The 19,517-nt window shown below is 35.8% G+C and overlaps 1 pseudogene across 1 annotated transcript; it reads right to left on the minus strand.

Moving 5' to 3' along the window:
- Nucleotides 1-6,912: 6,912 nt before the first annotated feature.
- LOC149815475 (mitochondrial import receptor subunit TOM7-1 pseudogene) lies at nt 6,913-7,381 on the minus strand (annotated as a pseudogene). The gene has a single exon (XR_016427922.1). The product of XR_016427922.1 is annotated as a mitochondrial import receptor subunit TOM7-1 pseudogene (transcript).
- Nucleotides 7,382-19,517: the final 12,136 nt, after the last annotated feature.

Consider the following 19,517-nt stretch of genomic DNA (forward strand, 5'->3'; position numbering starts at 1 on the left):
GTATACGGTTTGAAATATGTATATCCTGTACATTTTGATTTGATTGTTATCTTTAATGTAATCACGCCCAAAGTCTTAATCATTTTTTAAAATCATTTTCGCATTATAAGATTTGATTTACTTATACTTATAAAAACAAATTGATCTCAAAATTTTAATATTAAAAAAACAATTAAGGTTAAAATTTTAAGAACGTTACAAGATTGGTACAAGTGACTAGCATTTAAGGTCCAAAACTACGGCATAGCTGATTTATGATATTTAGGGATAAGGGAAAGAAAACTACATCTTCTGCAAGAGATGATACTTATGCATGAGACCAATTTTGCTGGGGCGATATCCGTGAAATGTTTTTTTTTAACTTCTTGGATAAGGAAAAAGTTCCATCACCAGTCCCCTTTTCTTTGGTTGCTTTTATTCATTTTTTATTTATTGGCATCATTTCCCTGAATATCGCCATTAAGTGTTTCACTATCTCGTTGTCGCTTGTTCTGTGAATCAAGGATGTTGGCAGGAAGTCATGACCAAGAGATCCTTCTATGCAAGCGTGCATGTACCACTCTGATCCATGATACTGTTTGATCAGGGCATTCGGAAATATGCACAAATTTGTAGCAACTTGTTTGTTCTAATCGGTGGTTGTGCATTATAAGATAAAATCAGGTGTCACATTTTTTTTGACATTTACACAGAAAAACTACCCCCAGGAATGGAGACCTACCCGTTCTGGCTCTGCCAATGTCCTGCAAAGTAAAACTCCGTGGGCTCACCCCTTGCCCCCCAAGGGAGTCGCCACTCTTTGGCTTGTGCAAAGAGTGACACCCATGAGATTTGAACCTAGACTGTCCAGTGTCCACCTAGCGGCCTAGGCTCCTTCCCACTGCGCCAAACCCCTTTGGGGCAAGTCTCAGGTGTCATATGATCGCAAAATTTTACAGTGAGTTAGATTGTGATGCGAGATATTGGGCCCATGATAGTCAGGACGTCTTGCCATTCAAATGGCCTGGCCCCTGTAGGATCTTCAAGGGACAAAGATGTGCTTATAAACTTTATATTGTAGAAATAACTTGATTTTCTGAAGGCTTCACTTGTGGAATGACACGCTACCCACACGCCAAAAAATACCTATAGTGACGGCTCCAAGTAGTCACTATAAATAGAAAAAACTGTCACTATAAGTTATAGTGACGACCTAGTATCCTACACTATAAGTCTTGTCGCTATTATTTATAGTGACTAATTGGATCAGTGTTATAAGCTTGTTTGGCCGTCACTATAGGTCCACACAAGTGACCTCTCCATCAGTATTGAAAACTAACAAGAAATCCACAAAATCAAATTAGGCATCTCAGTAACCAATAATATTGAAAAGAAAGGAAAAGCATACCATCTTCTGCAATAATCCTTTAAGGAAGAAGCGGGCGCCTTCTGAGTGCTCCATCACAAAACAATCCTTTCTATATATTAAATAGGAAAACACTGATACTCAACTTGGTAACCAAATAGGATTGGATAAAGAGGGAAGAAGGGAGAAAGGCACAAAAGGAATCTGCGATCGAAAAACAGGTTAGGATTGCAGAAAAATGGGGTTTGAGAGAGAGAAACCCATCGAAGGTTTTTGTTATGGAAGGAGTGAAAAAACAATACCATTGATGTAGCCTTTTTCACCTTCTAGTTAGCTTCTACTCTACTATAGATCGCCCTACTTGCCGCGTTGAAGAGAGAGAGAAATCCCTCACACCGGAGGCAATAGCCACTGTGCAGGGATTAGGCGCAACAACAAAACCCCAATGGTGAGGCAATGGTCACGGTTCAAGGATGAGGTATAACAGAACCCTAATGGGGAGGCAATGGCCGCGGTGCAGGGATGAGGTGAACGAAAGAGTAGGGGCCTTCACGGGGTTCCTGATTTTTTGCCTTATGTTACAAGAATTGTTGACAGCCAAAGCGGTCACTGTTAAATTTTTTTAAGTGACGACCCCATCAAGCCGTCACCAATAGTGTTTTTTGGTGTAGTGCCATTTGAGTAATTGTGTGGTGATTGCGGTTTGGGAGGGAGAAGATCTTGCCTAGGGATGTAAAAGGGTCAGATTCGGCCGGATGTAGCCAATACCAAATCTGACTAATCGGATTCTAATTAGGATGGGGAAAAAGCTAATACTGAATCCGAAAAGATACATGTAATCTGATTCGGATATCCATTGGGTTCGGTCATGGAATCCTTATACTGAATCCGAATCCAATTATCAATCAGATTCAGTTTTAGTTTCTTTAGCTGAATCCGACTAATCGGATTCAAAATTGGGTCTGATAGACTAATCGGATTCAAAATTGGGTCAGATATAGCCTGACCCATTGACCTTCTATTTTTGCACCGTTCGATAGCCTAAGGACAAACCCGCCAATTGTTGTGTGTAAAGGAATTCTAAAGGAACTTACTACAATTAGGGGTGTCAACAGGTTGGGTTTGATTCACACCCAGGTGGAACCAGACTTTGACCCAATTTTCAGGGTTGGTATTGAGTACAGATTCGGGTATAATCAGGTCCACTATAAGAAAAACATACCCAGATCCGATAAAAACTACATGAACCAGACCCGGTAAAGCCATATTTTTTATCATTTTTACATTGAAAATTTGGGGTCTTAATCAGAACTCGGGTCGGATCCGGGTCTGGTATAAAATTTCACAAACTATACCTGAGTCCATGTATTAATTGGACCTTCAGGTCTGAACCCCGGTCTTAATTGGATCTTATTATTTATCACCATACCCGGACCCTCTAGGGTTTGGTTCGGGTCTGATCCAGATAAACCGGACCCATTGACACCCCTAACTACAACTAAAGAGGCAAGGAGACTATCCAAACCTTGATATGAGACAAATTGACTCATACTGTGGGCCATTGTAGGTGGAAACAGGAGTCAAAGCAACTTCAAGGACTGATATTTTTGCTAACATGCACAAAACCGGGCTATCCAAATTAGCAGAACTAGGGATGTAAATGGTTCAGATTTGGATCAGATGTGGCCAATACCATATTGGACTAATCAGATGTTGGTTGAACGGTTTCAGATTTGGATGGTAAAAAGCACATACCAGTTCAGCATTTTTACATGTACACGAATTCGGATACCAGTCAAATTAGGATATTTGTTGGATTTAGTAGCAAAAAATCAAAAGCATATCCACATCCAATTATAATTAAATATGGTTTTGGCTTACCAAATGCAACTAAACAGAATCAAATTCAGTGTATCAGATAAAATCTGATTCATTGAAAATCCCTAAGCACAACCAAGATGAAAAGCATATAGAGAATGGACTGATCTTGTTCTGGTAATCTAAATTCCAACATAAAATTAAAAATTCTCCTTAATGAATGCCAGGAATTCCCCTAAATAGAGATTATTAGTTATTCTTTTAGCTTTGTTAATTTTTCAGCAGCAGGAAATGGCACACCCATCAGAAATACACATGGTTTTATTCCCTTTGCGTTTCTTTAAAAATAGTCATCTGTCACTCTAAAGGGCACAGTTAGAGCTTAGAACCAACAAGGGAGTTGGGAATTAAATTCTTGGATTTTAGCAAAAGGCTTGAGGCCACATAAGAAAATGATGGAGAAGTCTATTTTGACCTTCGAGATCAACCTTTTTCAGCCCAACTAAGGGAAGTACTAGATTATAAACATCAAAGTCTATGGAAGCAAATGGCCAGGGTAGAAATCGTTTGTCCTTCTGACATCAACAAAGGGTAGCACATGAGAACCTCATATAGTATGTCTCTTTATCACCAAGCAAGGCAGTGAAAAAAGTGTGAACTAGGATTCTAGAATTTAAAACTAAGCTCCATCTAGATATTTTCTTGGTCCTTTGGTACTATAACAAATGAAAACAAAGACTGCTGCTATTGGACATATAAATAAAATGTTAACATTCCAAATTCGTGAAAGAATGCAATAAAAAAGAACGACATGAAGTGCATGGTGGATGAGATTGCTGTTGCAACCACACTATAATAGGCAAACCAGTTGTCCCACAGTGTCTTCCCACAAGAACAAGCAAGCTGTTGCTACAATAGTTTTAGTGGTTACATTTTGGCTCTAGAATTCAATTGCTCATAGATGATCAATAGATCAGGCTGTTGATGTGTTTAAGTCTGATCATTTGAGTGGTTACCTTCGACAAGACATGTTGCTTCTGTCGAGTTTTTGAGCTAATTGCAAAGACTAGACATGGGTTGTCTGAAGGGGGGGAAGGGTTTATGGTAGAAAGAAGAGTCTCACACTGCCTCCCTCTCTCTCTCTCTCTCTCGGGTAGATTCAAAGAAGAAGAAGAGGTTGAAGAACCCCGGGTATGCTCTCTCTCTCTCTCTCTTGTTTCTGGGTTCCCTGGAGCGAGACCAGGTTGAGAGAGAGAGTCAAGGGTTTCGGGAGGGGTGATTTTGCTTTTTTTTTCTGAGGTTCGGGTCTAATGTTGAGAGAGAAAGAGAGAGAGAGTCCAGGGTTTCGGAAGGGGTGATTTTGCCTTTTTTTTGAGGTTTGGGTCTGCATTAAACCCGAACTGAACCGACCCAGCACAGTGCAGCATACCTGCACTGCGCCCGGTACCAGTACCCATGTCAACACATGTCGGGTTCGGCAGCTGATATGATGTGTCATAGAACATCACTTAACAGAGGAAGAGACCAGTTCCAACCAGTAAAGAAGCAATCCAGGGATAGTCTGTGTCAGACTATCTTAAGCAAGTATCATTGCAGATTTCTCTTGAATAGCCTGCCTAATAACATAATTCAAAATCATATGATGCCTGTAAACTCTAAATTTACCAAAAAGGGATCATATGAAGCCTGTAAACTCTAAATTTGCCACAAAGGGATCATATGATGCCTGCAAACTCTAAATATGCCCAAGAGAGTAGAAAGTTAAGTACAACCATGCTGTACAAGGAGAGTGATTTAGCAGAACCTCGCTTTTATTTTCTATGAAAGGTGGGCATTCCTCTGCCAAATGCAGCTATATCAGCAGACTAAATCCAGAATACCCCACAAATAATTATGAGCTCAATCCCAGTGCAGCCTTCATCAAATCCACGAATAATTTGCTGATCCATAAAGAAGGTTTTACCAGATAAAATTCTAAATCATTAAAAGTTCTAGATGAAACCAATAAATTTATGTGCCTCCTACATCAACACCAGAAACATATGAAAACCAAAATTTGCATCTGTAGAACTGCAAAATTGAGTTCACTCATGGATTTTAGACAGCTACATAAGCTTTCTCAATCAGAATCTAGATTTCCAGTTATTAGCTAAAATAGAACAGGATAAAGACTGATATCTTCCAATTTTTTATGCACTATCCTGTCCACTTCTCATCATGACATGATGAGGAATTTTCTGCATGCTACGAAAACATGGAACTTCAGACATGCATATGTTAACGACTAGGAGAGTGTCCATAGAGATGCTATTTCATGCAAGGTTAGAACGTCAACAATCAACAAGGCTTACAGGTAAATAACTTGCAACAGTTAAGTGTCATATCATGCAAATAACCTTTATATGATCATTCAATGCATTATCAACTCCACCACACATAGGACTAACTGTAGGTTGGTTCCAAAGTATGTACGAGCTGGCTCATCAGCAATATCCTGAAGCAGTTATAAACTACGCAATTTCTTCCGACACCCATAAGATATAGTGGTATTATAAGTAATGTCACATATCGAGAGATATGTCATGCAACTGTGGATTCTAAAATAAATACCTCCTTGTCCAAAGAGAGGAATGAAAATATACCTGATAGTTTCTGTCATGTCTCGTAGGACCTATGCATAAGTTAGATATGCATATATTAGGCTGCAAAACATGAAGCTTAACAGATATTCAACTTACCATGTTCATCCTTTAATCTTAATCCTTGGAGAAGTTTATATAGAACCACAACACTTGACATATGTCTACAGTGTTTCTTATTGTAATTTTGTTAAGTTGAAATGTCTCTCCTAATCAGTGAAAAAAAAAAACTTCCATCTCTATTCCCCTAAATCCTAAAATGATGGACCCCCCGGGGCCTATGCTAAGCGTTGGCTTCCGCAGAGGGGTGATGCCCATGGGAATCGAACCTTGACTGCCCCTTTAGCAGCCAAGGCCCAACCCCACTACGCCAAACCCCCCTTGGGGCACTCTCATTGTTCACTTGCTAGAAGCTAACTTTAGTCCGGAATAAGGCCAGGCTTCATCCAGTTTTTCACAAAAATCAGATGTTTGCTATGGGAATAAAATTGGCTGAACCATCAATCACATGGTCATAGCCCATCTCCAAACCATTTTGTAAGTAAAGAAAGTGAAGAAGAAAAAAAATAATGATAACATGTGGCAATCTTTTCAGCTGGTTCCAGTGCATAAAGAGGGTCAGCAATGTAACTCAACTCTCCATATCTCTGAGATTGGTCAGGAAAATGAAAAGGTGTTTTTTATGGTGAAATTCTGGCTACTACACTTCATGTATGTTCAGTGCAGTGCTGTAGTTGATCCCTAAATCGGCTTTTCAATCAAGACATAGGCCACGAGACCATCACATAACCAGCAGAGCATATAACATACCACCGTATTCTCAGATAAAATAAAGACAAACACTTCATGTTCTTCCATTGGAAGATATTCAATTTACTGAAACTGCTCAAGCATACCATTACGCAGGAGTTGAAATCTACTACATGGCAATGAACCCAATCGAAAGTCCTACATATGCAAACAAGCTCTCTCCAAAATTATGTGTCTTCAAAAGAAGAGGCAATACACCAAACACCATTTGCAGAAAAAAAAAACAGATTCTTTTATATACACAACCATTGATCATCCGACAAGTTCCAAATACTCAAAACCAATTGTAAAGGAAAACTATTTCACTGAAAATTATAATCAATATCATAAAACATGTCAATGGAAGCGGACCTAAAACACCAAACCATCAATCACAAATGACTAGTTGGTTCCCATATTAATCCTTGTCAAGAGAACCAACATACATCACGATGGCATACACTAAAAGGGAGAATTCGAAAAAAGTTTGCAATGTGGCCACCGTTTAATTCGTGTCATACGGGGCTCAATAGCTGAGAAATCTGGGGCTTAGGTTCGGAATTCATGCCGATGATGATTATGAGAGGGACGAAGCCGTAGTGGGTGATCACTTTGGCCTTCTTCATTGCCCACGTAGTCCATTCCTTCACGCACTTGGTCGTCGATCCGCCCTCCGATCCCTTCAGAAACTTCGCCGACTTCCCTTTGCCCTTCGAAGAAACCCTAGACGCCATTGCGCTCTCTCTCTCTCTCTCTCTCTCTCTAACCTATAATGTAGATCACAAGGGTCTCCCTCTTCCTGTACCGCCTGTCTTCCGTGAAAATTGCTTAATACATACTCTAGGGTTTGCAAACGGGTCGGATTCGGGCCAGATCTTTCCAGATTTGAACCCGAAATTTAAACAGTAGATCCAAATCTGAATCCAAATCAGATCCGAGGAGGTAAGGTTAAATTTGAATCCAAAATACTATGGTTGGTAATACTGGATGCAAAAAAATAGAACAAAAGCGTGCTATTTACATGTAAAAAAAATGCAATCGGTTTGGATTTTGTTTTAGATCAACTCTGGATCTGACTTAAAATGCAGATCCAAGTTTAACCTTAATCCAAAAGTAATCTGATTGAACGGATCTGAATATAATCAGAATGCATATTCAGTTTTTACTCAAAGGATTCATACCCAAAAATAACATATCAAACTCGGATCGCTTGTGTTAGTGTTTAGTCGAGCCCAGCTTGTGCCTGAAATAATCCATGTTAATTATATACACAGGGAAGGAAGTACTGCCGGTCACCAGAAATATCGAACAGCGTCTGACATGCAAATCACGCGTTTTTTTACTGAAATATCCTTTAGCGGCGGTTTCGACGCCATTTCAGCGAAAAAGAAATTTTTGCCGTTGATCGCGCATGCGATCAGCGGCAGGGTTCGTCTGACCCTTCTGTCCACAGTTGGGACATCCGACACTACTCCCTTTATATATATATATTAGCCCATGACAGTGGACTAGCAAATCGTCTATTGTTAATGGACTATTTTTTGGCGACTGATTGCACAAAGATCAACAGCGGAAAAAAATTCAAGTTAAAAGAGGCATGTTTTTAACTTGAATGCGCCTTGCACGTCCGACATGACTGTTACGGCCTTTTCCTATATATATATATATATATATATATATATATATATATAGAGAGAGAGAGAGAGAGAGAGAGAGAGAGAGAGAGAGAGAGAGAGAGACCCTATATGTTAATGGTGCTATTGAAGGCATCAAACTATTGAGTTGAAAATCATATGTTCAATCTTTATTGACTCAATTTTACTACATAAATGTGTCCAACATGGTTTGTTGTATAAGATCAAACTTTAAATCATGTTAGTTAGATTTGAAAATTTAATTTTTAAGTTGTGAAATTTTAGTGCATTGTGGGCTGATGATTTTTGAAGGCTTTAAAAAGCCTACTTACATGTCACAATAGCATTACTGGAAACTCATTTTCTACTAAACAAACATTGCAGATGACCATCCATCAGGTCTGATATGCAAAGAAAACTAAACATGAAAAAAAGGGGGAGATATGCTCAATAATTTTGTGCCTTAGAACCAAATATTGACCCGATATATATATATATATATATATATATATATATATATATATATATATATATATATATATATATATATATATATATATATATATATATATATATATATATATATAATCACTCAAACTCAATCGAATACGTGGTGTAACCCCAAGTGTTATTTTTTTTTCGAATAAACAAGAATTAGCGAGGTTTTGAACTATCGCTAATTCTCTATTTTCTGCCAAAGATTTAGTGGTCAAGACCGCCGCTAATAGTCACAAGAGCCCAAAAAAAAAAATACAACGAAGCATCGCTGTTTGATTGAGTGTGATCAACGACAATGTTTCGTCTGACGTATCATCAAACACTTTATATGTTTGATGATACGGGTTGCTATATACTTCATTCCAAGTGGGACTTTTGGAACCCATAACAGTGGATGGGCAAGACGTCGGATGGGCGTCCAACGTCCATCTATAGGAATTAGCGGTCCGCTAATGTTCTAGGTGGGAAAATGCCATTTAGTAGGTGATCAACCCGAGCTCAAGCGCGCTGACTGTCCATCGCTCTCATGATGGACGGTCAGCATGAAAAAAAATCATGCAAAAAATGCAAAAAGAACCCTTTAACGACGCTTTCAAAGCACCGCTAAAGGTCCCAGTTCCGCTGGGACCTTTAGTGGTGCTTTGAAACACCTTTAAAAGCACAAAAATAAAATCTGCATGTGCCCTTGCTTGGCTTTTAGCACCGTTTTGAAGCATAGCTAATGGTCAAACCGAAACTGGGACCTTTAGCAAGCATCGCTAAGGGGCTCAAAAAATGCGCAAAAAAGATGTTTTTTTTTGCTTTTCTGCTCATTTTTTGCGCATTGATCACCTATAGATTGCATGCACCAGTGAAATGATTTTCACTGGCGCTGAATCTGCGAGTGTGAAAACGATTGCAATTTTCGCCAGTGAAAGCCTTTACCAGCGGGGCTTTCACTAGCACGATTTCTGGTGCAGCGATTGGACCAATAAATGCGCAAACGCTGAGTCAGTAAAACCCTTTTTTCCTGTAGTGATGGTTTGGGTTTTTAGAGGGTATCCGACCTGATCAGAACCCAAATTCCTGACAATGGGCATAAAAAGTACCGACCTAAATATTAGTCGGGTTGACTCGAACCCGACCCCAGCAATATGCCACCTTGTTTGGGTTATGATTTTTTCCATATACCCAACCCGATCCGGCCTTTTTGTTGGATACTCGAACCAACTCGAGTGTTTCATGTGTATTCTTCATAAAAGTAAACTTTTGAAATTATAAGGATCCGGGATTGGGATTTCATTTTGGTGACCCGAAAAAACACGTACTCAAACCCGACAATTTGTTATTTAGGCTGGGTCCGGTATGCCCTGATGGGTCGGGTATCCAACCCATTGACAACCCTATTTCAGACGCGTAATATCATATTGTGGGTTTGAGAATGAGAAGCATTGGTTATATAATGCACTGTAGCAAGCAATTTGCAGCAACACACAATAAAAAAGATTGATGACAAAAACTGGCTACTGCATGTCTTATAATACAAGAGCTCCTGCCCTAAGGGGTTGCCCGCATGGCCTTGTGTATATGGAAGTCTCCCCTACCCCAAGTTCGAATCCTCTTGTGGGCACCCACAAGACCCTTCCTTTGATCCCCTAGTTTTGTTTTGTTTTTTTGCTTCTATGCCAGTCGATCTATGGATCCTACCATAACTTGCATGACTAATAAGGGCAACACCTATTCAATTTAACTATTTTTATATACTGCAAAAATGCAAAAATGTCTATAATACCAGGTATAAGGAATGCAAGGGGGCTTTGTGTTTTCCCTTGGATTATCCAATAAAAAATGCAATAGTAAGCAAGAAAAAACTTGATTGCAATAAGGAATGCAGCGATAAGTGGACCAAAACTTTCTTGGAAGGCTGTGACAGAAATAATGGAATGGCTTTGCAATTCTTTCTAGGGTTGAAAATGGATAAGGCATGAGCCAGACCATATTGATTAAAAATTAGATTTGAATTTAACCAGTTACTTCGAATGTGAATTAAAATAAAAAAATGATCGTACTGTACAAAAAATACGACCTGATTTCAGAAATGCTTTGCAATTTCCGCTATTCTTTCAATGTCCAAAATCGTAAATACCCAACTTCATTATTAGCTTTTTAGCTCTTGTAAGTGCAAAACTGTGAACTTCTAGCGATATATCGTTTTGCTCCTCAGGTAATGCAAACAACCACTTAAAAAGAGTTTTGCATGTTTTTCCTTTGAGAACATTACGAATGTCACATAAAATTTATGTGCGAACTTTATGTTAATCTTGAACTTTGAAATATCGCACATATGTCATGAAGTTCGCAAATAATTTTATACGAACCTCGTTTTACTCTCAATCTTCAAAACATCGCAAAAACGCATGAATTTCGCTCATATTTCATGAAGTTCGCATAAAATTTATGTGCAAACTTTGCTCAAACTTCGAAACATTGCAAAAAACTCATGAAGTTCGTAGATAATTTATGTGCGAATGTCATGAGTATAAAAATTGAAACACCGCAACCCATAATCTTTTCGCAGAATTTTTTAGGGTTATATGTAGTCCTCAACCTGCTTCTCGATGGTAAATTTTCTGGCAACTATTTTATAATTTTTTACTGCATTTTTTCGGTAAGCACAAATTTAACTGTTGAACCAATTATTCTTTTTTAAACACAATTTTTCTCCATTTGTTTTGACGATTCATATGCTTCTATTTCATTCTCTAGTTTTATTGTTTATGTTTTGTTGATCTAGGATAATAAACATGGTATGTTGGCACAATGATTGTCTTTTTTTGTTGTTTTCTTAACGATTTGGATTTTTTATCTACATGTTTGTTTACCTATATTTCATGTCTTGATATTATAGAAAATTCTTAATTTGTTTAACACAATATGCAAACTGAGAGGACTATGTCGGAGGGGTCTACACCTGTATCATCTTCTACTGTTAGTGCACAACAGAAAAAATAAAAATTGGCTCATGAATGATACTATAAAACAAGGAGCTTGCTTGACTCATGGATAGAGAGGGAACCACATCCAATGCCAAGAGTTTGGGTGTCCGACATTTTTTATAGAAAAGTACCCTTCATAAACTCAAAAAATTATGCTCAAACACTCAGCAAAAAAATAAAAAAAACAAGTTGGCCAAACAACAGCTAGTTGTTTCACAGTAGTCCATATCTAAGAAGGAATGTATGGAAAAAGTTGAAGGATTTGTGGTCACAATCTTGTCTTTCATCCTGAAAGTATCAAAAGAGCGAGAGGGTCACTCAGTGGCAAAGAAGAGTGGTCTATTGACTCACTTTGATGTTGCTGCAAACCTAAATGCCTGGATAGATAAGGCTAGAGATGCAGTTAGCTGTAGTGCCAGTGGCGAGATGAAGATAAAGGTACATCACCAAGTGGAAGATGAGAAACCTAAGGGTGAGTTTTAAAAAGTAAATGTATCCCAGGGTCTTGTGGCTATTTCTGATGTTGAGGAGGATGTTAAAGCTGAGATGGAAAGTGCATTGACCGATCATAAAAGGTATTAACCTCATGAGTTAGAGCATCTCATCTTAGATGAGAAAGTGTAAGCTCTGAAGAAGATGCTGCAGTGGGGGACAAGGTCTGTTGCTACTAGATAGGTATCAATCATATATTTATCTTCAAGTTTGATTCAATATTTAAAATGCTATATATATATATATATATATATATATATATATATATATATATATATATATATATATATATATATATATATATATATAAGGTTAATATTTGCTACTAATGAAGGTATGATACTAATGAGCTAGACATCATAGGTATAAGTTGTATCGACTCAATCTAACCACATAGATGTGATCTACATGATTTTTTTAGTAAAAACTAGTTTTGAATCATATAATTATGACAAGTAATTATGTTTTTAAAGGGGTTAAAAATCAATGGCCCACAATGTACCAAAATTTTAGAACTTAAAAGATCATATTTTTACATTAGAAAAACATGATTCAAGGCTTAATCCTTAGCAAACAAATCATGTTGAACACATCTATGTGGTTAGATTGAATCAATACAACTTGCATGGATGATTTCTAGCTCATTAGTATTGTACCTTCATTAGTAGCCAATATTAACCCACATGTGTATGCGTGAATCATGAACTATTATTTTTGTTACGACAACGAAGCCGTATATGACATTTCCAGAATTAGATTTTGATGATGAACAAGTGAATCAGCTGCATTTCAGCTAAGGCAATAAAGAAAGATGACAAGAATTGAAGAATTCAATGAAGAATCTTTGAAGACATATGTGCAAATGTAAATTTAGTTAAATGTCTTAGATTCTTGTAAGAGCCTTACTTAGAGTGCATATTTCAATTGCATTTTACCTAAAAAGTCTTTAGAAAAACTTTTCTAAAAGAACCCTTCATGAAAATCATTTTAGAAAACTCTTTACTTAATTTTTCATGTTTATTAGTTGACCAACAGACTCACCAGTCGACCAGCTTTTTTGTGCCAATTTTTTAAGGCAAAAATGTCAACTTTTTGAATTAGTCGACTAATCGACTCTTAGTCGACCAGACAGAATGTTTGTTTTCTGGAAAATTTAGCAGCAGTCGACTGAAGGTTTTTCTAGTCGACCGAACAAAATGTGTGTTTTCAGAAAAAATTAGCAGCAATTGACTGAAAGTTTTTCAGTCTACTGATGATTTTTATCAGTCGACTAACTTTTCTTCAGCCGACTAAGTTTTAAACTTCAGTTTTTTAAACGGCTTTGTTAAGCACATTAGTCGACCGACGATAACTGTCAGTCTGCTAATATTTGATTTCAGTCGACTAACTACTGTTCTAGTCGACTAATTTTGCTATTTTTTCTGTAACTTTTAAAAGGTGTGTCTTTACAATTTTCAAACGAATTGATCGTTCAAAAGTAACTGTTTTGACACCCTTTTATACCCTCAACATATGAAATCTTTCAACTATAAATATGAGTGCATTTCACACTCAAAAACATTAAATCCAATCGAATTACATTGAATTTACAAAGATCGAATTCTTTGCTTTTCACTCTTATTCATTTAAGTATTCGTTTTCTCACTCACTTGATATTTTCACTCCAATTTTTCACTCAAAATCCTTTGAGAGAGTGAATTCGCGAGTTGAGTATTTCAACGACCTTAAAAGCCAATTGCATTCCATTTGCATTCATAAGAAGAGCTCGTAAGTTGATTGTAAGTTGATTATTTTATTTTTATGTAAAAGGAAAGGACTCTTTGGTTTAAAAGAGTTGTTTGCTTTCAGTAGGGTTGTTACTAAAAGTGGTATCAGATTTGATTTGTATGCTCTTGTGGTTACACATGGTTGATAGTGGAAATCTCAAGCGGGTTTTGCTTGGGGACTGGATGTAGGTCTGGAAGACCGAACTAGGATAAATTTTTGTGTTCTTTGTGTGATTGCTTTGCGAATCTCAAAATCCTTCAAAATTCCAAAGACGTTATTTAAAAGCATTATTCACCCCCCTCTAGTGCTCGTTGCATCGATCCTACAACACTTTCATTTGGTGTCAGAGCAAGGTTTGCTATATCATGATTTTATCATCTCTAGCATGACAACAACATCGTCTTCTTAGTACAAAGAAGGATGCTCCTCAGTTCGTCCTTCTTTCTTCGATGGATCAAACTATGACTATTGAAAAGTGAGAATGACAATATTCTTACAATCTATGGATCTCAAAATTTGAAGAGTTGTTTCAAAAGAGTACGAAGCACCATCAATTGATTTCAGCCAATGGACCGATGAAGCAAAGAAGACTGCTTCACTAAACGCCAAAGCTATGAATGTGCTATATTGTGTCGTTGACAAGGTAGAATTCAATCGCATCTCTCAATGTTCTACAACAAATGAAATTTAGCATACGCTTCTCGTTACGCATGAAGGTATGTCAAAGGTAAAGGAATCTAAGATTGCTTCTTTAGTTCATAAATTTGAATTGTTTAAAATGAAGCAAAATAAGTCTATATTGGACATGATAACAAGAATGATCGATATTACTAACACTTTAAAATCCCTTGGAAAAGAATATTCGCAAGTGGATTTAGTTAAAAAAAATCTAAGGTGTTAACTCCTGAATGTGAGAGAAAAACCATAACAATAGAGGAAGCAAATGATTTAAACACCATTTCTCTTGAAGATTTGGTTGGCAACTTAATGGCATATGAAGTCCAACTTCATGATAGACAAGAACAAGAACCTAAGAAGAAATCTCTTGCTTTCAAGGCTATTTCTGACTCTGAAGATTCAAAAGAAGATGAAGATATTGTTCTCATCGCAACGCAATTCAAAAGATTCATAAAAAATGGAAGATTTCAAAGAAAGGTAAAGAAAACTGATTCTTCCAATCCTAATGAAGTCAAGTGCTTTAACTGCAAAAAGGCAGGACACATCAAGAAAGATTGTTCTCTTCTCAAAATCAAGCCCAAGGATCAATTCAAGAAGAAAAAGGCATTTTAAGCAAGTTGGGCTGATAGTGACTCCTCTTCTGATGAAGAATCAAATGAAAAAGTCACCAATATGTGCTTTGTAGCACAAGAAGACTTGGTAAGTCAATTTAAGTATGATGATTTATTAGAAGCATTTAATGATTTATATGCTAAATTTAAGAGTCTAAGTTCTAAAAACAAAGAGTTGAAAACAAAAAATTCAACTCTTGACTCTCAAAACAAAGTGTTACTTTAAGAGATAGAAGATCTCAAGAAGGAAAACTCTTGTCAAGCATCTGAGATAAAAGAAATTGGAATTAGAACCAAAATCTTACAAGAAGAAATATCAAATCTGAAAGAAAAATCAAATGATCTTCTTTCTATAGTGACCAAGTTTACTAATGGACAAGAAAATCTAGAAAGACTTATTGGTTCTCAAAGATGCTCTGTTAATAAAACCGGATTGAGATACAGTTTCTTTGATAATCAAAATAGACCAAATTATATAGTAAAGAATCAAAGTCAAAATTCTCAATCATTGGTTAAAAAAACTCAATTTTCTAGTCATAATAGAAATGCATTTAATCACGGTACTTATAAAACTTATAAGCCTAGACATGATTATTCTAGAAATGTTAAATCTTTTTATGGAAAGAATATTTATTCTCAAAGGAAACCAAAATTCAAATAGATATGGGTTCCTAAGACTAACGTTCATAGACCCGAAAATAAAAAGGGGTCAAATGCTTTATCTTCCAACTTTGTTATAGGTACACAAAATAAGGAGCAAATGAATCTTGGACAACAGTTGTTCCAAACATATGACTGAAAGGCCGGAGTTATTTTTTACCCTCTAAAGTAAGGATGGAGGAACCGTCACCTTTGGTGACAATAACAAGAGAAAAATAATCAGTATTGGTAACATTGGTAATCCAAAATTTCCCTTGATAGAAAATGTTCTTTTAGTAGATGGTTTAATGCATAATTTATTATCCATTAGTCAATTATGTGATAAAGGTTTTCTCATTTCTTTTGAACATGATTCATGCTTAATTTCTGATTTTCGTTCTAAAAAAAATCATTTATGTGATGCTTGTCAAATGGGTAAACAAATCAAGAGTTCTTTCAAAGCGAAAGATATAATTTCAACAAAGCGTCCTCTTGAACTTTTACATTTAGATCTATTTGGACCATCTAGAATTCAAAATTTGAATGGTAGTAAATATGCTCTTGTTATAGTAGATGATTATTCTCGATTTACTTGAGTGATTTTTTTTAAAAACAAAAATGATGCTTTTCTGAATTTTCTAAACTTTGTAGAAGAATTACAAATGAAAAATCTACATCTATTATTACAATTCGTAGTGATCATGGTGGTGAAATTGAAAATGAATATTTTCTAAAGTTTTGTGATTTACATGGTATATCTCATAACTTTACTTTTCCTAGAGCGGCTCCACAAAATGGAGTTATTGAAAGAAAGAATAGAACTTTGCAAGAATGTGCTAGAACCATGCTTCAAGATAAAAATTTACCAAAATACTTTTAGGCTGAAGTAGTAAATACAACATGTTATGTTCTAAACCGTGTTCTCATTCGACCATTTTTACATAAAACATGTTTTGAATTATATTATGATCGTATACCAAAGATCTCATATTTCAAAATTTTTGGTAGTAAATGTTTTTTGTTAAATACCAAAGATGATCTTGATAAGTTTGATTCAAAATCAGACGAAGCAATATTTCTTGGATATTCTTCTAGAAGCAAAGCTTATCATGTTTTTAATAAAAGAACATTTTGCATTGAAAAATCCTTACATATTGCATTTGATGAGAATTGTGAGCAGGTTATACCTCTAAGCGAAGGAGAAAAAGTCATACTTCAAGGAGAACCTTTGATAGAGAGCACTTCTCAAGAAAATATTTCTCTTCCACTGGTTTGGAAAGAAGTTCCTAATCATCCACATGAGCAGATTATTGGAGAAATAAAGAGTGGTGTCCAAACTAGAAGGCAATTGGAAAAACATATTGCAAATATTACTTTCATATAAAAAATAGAACCAAAGAATATCAATGAGGCTTGTGATGATGAATTTTGGCTTTTAGCCATGTCTGAGGAACTCAACCAATTTACTAGGAATGATGTATGGGATCTAGTTGATAGACCAAAGGATCATCCCGTAATTGGAACAAGATGGGTCTTCTGAAATAAGCTGAACGAAAATGATGAAGTCATTCAAAACAAAGCAAGGCTAGTAGCACAAGGCTATAATAAAGAAGAAGACATAGATTTTGATGAAACCTATGCACCAGTGGCTCGATTAGAGTCAATTCATATGATGCTTGCTTTTGCTAGTTACATGAATTTTAAGTTATATCAAATTGATGTTAAGAGTGGATTCTTAAATGGATACATCAATGAAGAAGTTTATGTAGAGCAACCTCTAGGCTTTGAAAATGATAAATATCCAGAAAAAGTCTATAAATTAAAAAGAGCTTTGTACAGACTCAAACAAGCACCAAGAGTGTGGTATGAAAGACTACGAAATTTTTTAGAACAATGTAGTTTTTCCATTGGTCGGGTAGACTCCACTTTATTTATTAAATATCTTAATTCAGACATTCTTATTGTGCAAATTTATATTGATGACATAATATTTGGTTCTACTAATGATTCTCTTTGTAAAGAATTTGCTAAAGCTATGTAGGAAGAGTTTGAAATGAGCTTGATGGGCGAATTGAACTACTTCCTTGGACTTCAAATAAAGCAAACTGAAGAAGAAATCTTCATCAACCAAGTCAAGTATACAAAAGAACTTCTTAAAAGATTTGGCATGGACTCATCGAAATCAAGAAGAAATCCTATGAGCACAACTACTTCTCTTGACAAAGATGAAAATGGTAAAACTGTAAATATTAAACTCTACAAAGGTATGATTGGATCTCCATTATACTTAACTGCTAGTCGACCTGATATAATGTTTAGTGTTTGTATGTGTGCTAGATTTCAAGTCAATCTGAAGGAATCTCACTTAATTGCAGTAAAACAAATTCTTCGATACTTGAAAGATACTTTAGATTTGGGTTTGTTTTACCCAAAATCATCTTCTTTCGATTTAGTTTCATATAGTGATGCAACTTTTGCTGGAACAAAATCTGATCGTAAGAGTACTAGTGGAACTTGTCATTTCTTAGGACATTCCTTAGTCTCTTGGTTTAGTAAAAAGCAAAATTCAGTGACACTTTCAACAACTAAAGTTGAATATATAGTGGCTAGTTTAATGTGTTCACAAGTTTTATGGATGAAATAAACCGTAAAAGATTTTGGTTTGAATTACTCCACAACAACTATTTATTGTGATAACACTAGTGCTAGAAATCTCTTAAAAAATCCTGTTCAGCACTAAAAAACTAAGCATATTGAAGTAAGACATCATTTCTTACGAGATCATGTGTTAAAAGGAGATATTTCTTTAAATTTTATACTCATTAATGCACAACATGCCGATATCTTCACTAAACCACTTAAAAATGAAGATTTTATTCGAATTAGGAGAGAACTTGGTATTTGCTCATTATTAGACTTATAATTTTTTTTGAAATTTTTGTTTTACTTGAAAATTTTTAAGACTAACATTTTTCTTGAACTTTGTTTACTGTTATTGCTTTGATAAAACAACATTACTTTTCATGAACTTTGATCATTTCTGGGTTGTAATATTTTGAACTTGAACTTGAATTTGCATTTTGCTTATGCTATGACTGCACTTACTCATTTTGATTATGACAAAGGGAGAGAAAAAGACAAACATGGAAATTGCATGAGAAAGTATTGAAAATTGCATAAGAACTTGATACCAATTTCATGAAAAAGAAATAGAAATGCATGAAGTAATGATGCAAATGCAAAATAATCAATATGTGATATATATGCATTGATTATGCTAACTTCTTATGTTTTGCAGCATATTGATAAGGGAGTAAAATCTCCATCTATGCATCTAAATACTCCATATTTGACTAGTTTTTCATCATAAAAAAAGGGGAGATTGTTACGACAACGAAGCCGTATATGACATTTTCAGAATTAGATTTTGATGATGAACAAGTGAATCAGCTGCATTTCAGCTAAGGCAATAAGGAAAGATGACAAGAATTGAATAATTCAATGAAGAATCTTTGAAGACATATGCGTAAATGTAAATTTAGTTAAATGTCTTAGATTCTTGTAAGAGCCTTACTTAGAGTGCATATTTCAATTGCATTTCACCTAAAAAGTCTTTAGAAAAACTTTTCTAA

This window comes from Nuphar pumila, chromosome 15 (genome assembly GCF_984573655.1).
Source record: "Nuphar pumila chromosome 15, dmNupPumi1.hap1.1, whole genome shotgun sequence".
NCBI classification, from domain to species: domain Eukaryota; kingdom Viridiplantae; phylum Streptophyta; class Magnoliopsida; order Nymphaeales; family Nymphaeaceae; genus Nuphar; species Nuphar pumila.